The 1819-nt window shown below is 35.1% G+C and overlaps 1 pseudogene; it reads right to left on the reverse strand.

Annotated features, from left to right (window-relative positions):
• Window positions 1–492: 492 nt before the first annotated feature.
• LOC119878683 lies at window positions 493–1406 on the reverse strand (annotated as a pseudogene).
• Window positions 1407–1819: the final 413 nt, after the last annotated feature.

Below are 1819 nucleotides of genomic sequence, written 5' to 3' on the forward strand. Positions count from 1 at the left end.
CAAATAGAGTTGTGTGTACATCTTTTAAAATTCACTTGATTGGGATGCCTGGGTGGCTCAGCGGTTAGGCATGTGCCTTCAGCTCAGGGTGTGGTCCTGGAGTCCGGGGATCAAGTCCCACATCGGGCTCCCTGCATAGAGCCTGCCTCTCCCTCTGCCTGTGTTTCTGCCTCTCTCTCTCTCTCTGTGTCTTTCATGAATAAATAAATAAAATAAAATAAAATTACTTCGTTGTTAATATGTACATTTAAAGTTTATTTTTAAAACTGAGACATTTTTATGATATTTTTTTCAAGTAAGAGGCTGACTTTCAACTTAATACTAGTATATTACTGTTCATAATATATATAATCCATAGTTTAGCTAAATGTTCTAAAAATATACAATAAAATATTGTAAGAAACTTAGAAATGACTGATGACTAATAATTCTCTTAAGAAAACAGACTACAATAACATTATAGATGAATTGGCTAAATCCTATCAATTTTTTTTAATTGTCTTTGATTTTTTTCTCCTGGTCTTCTGTTATCCTTTCTGCAGGTCACTTCTTCAACCCCTTCATTTTCCTGGTTTGTAGTTTGCTTAGGTCTTGATCCTGCATATGAATCCTTCCATAAGTTGTAACAAAAGTATCATGGGAGACATTTTTCTTTTTTTCTTTTTTTTTTGGCTTGAGGGCTTTTGGCATTTTCATAGATAATTTATAAACATCATCTGATGCCAGGTGTGTCCTCCTCAGAATCAGACCCAGTGAGGGCCTCGACTCTTCCAGTTCAGTCCTTGGTGTTCTGCAACGAGATTTCCTCAATACTGACTTACAGCTTCAGAAGTAAATCTTCCCATTCAGTGCAGTGAAGTGCAGAACATGCTCTAAACCAGCCAGATGGGTATTTAATACTATGGGGCCTCTGAAGAAATCAATAAGAAGATTTTTCAGCCTTCTGTAGGCTTCTGTTACATCAAAATCATCACCAGCAAATATTAACATGGGCTTTGTTCCCTCGGGACATTTACTATTCTTAATATCTTCTAGAGAGACAAACTTCTCGACACCTAATTCAATCATATCCAGCACATGGTAATCATACATATGACCTATTACTAGATTATTTGGCCTCTTCTTATGAGAGCCAAACACAAATAAAGAATGATCTGACTTCTTTGAAAAGAATTCCAATGATGTCTGATCCTCAGATGGTCTTGTAATGTTTTTCTTTTTATACAGAGCATTGGTTTTTCCAGTGCATACACATCTTTAAGTACTTGTGTCACCATTGAATTCACATTTCCCCTGTACATCAGCATAGCATTTTTAATATTTTCACTGAGTTTTGGTTCTCTCTTCTCAAGGAATCTCTTGCCTCTTTTCATTTTGGCCTTTACAATTTCATCCAAAGTGTCCATGGCTACCACAACGCAAACCGGGGCCTTTTTATGATCTTTGAATAGATAATTACTACAAGTAAAATTCAGATATCAATAGGCTGCACGTAAAGTGGTTTTGTTTTCAGTTTTGCAACAGGCACTATATGGATTAGTATATGTAAAGAAACATGTGCCTCAACTTTGATCCTCATCTGATTTTTAAGCATTCCTTTATTGACAGCTCTTAAATATTGGGAAGAAAAACCAGTTATCTGACTTTTGTTGTATCTACTGGTTAGGTGTGTTTTTATAGTCAAAACATTCCAAAAATATGGAGTGACATATGGATTAAATGTTAAAATAAGTACATGCTTGTATTTGTATTTTTGTTTTCAACATTGCAAATGTGTTATGGGAAAGAGAAGTAACACAAAACTAGAAAAAAATAGAAT

This window comes from Canis lupus, unplaced genomic scaffold (assembly GCF_011100685.1).
Source record: "Canis lupus familiaris isolate Mischka breed German Shepherd unplaced genomic scaffold, alternate assembly UU_Cfam_GSD_1.0 chrUn_S1819H2016, whole genome shotgun sequence".
NCBI classification, from domain to species: Eukaryota; Metazoa; Chordata; class Mammalia; order Carnivora; family Canidae; genus Canis; species Canis lupus.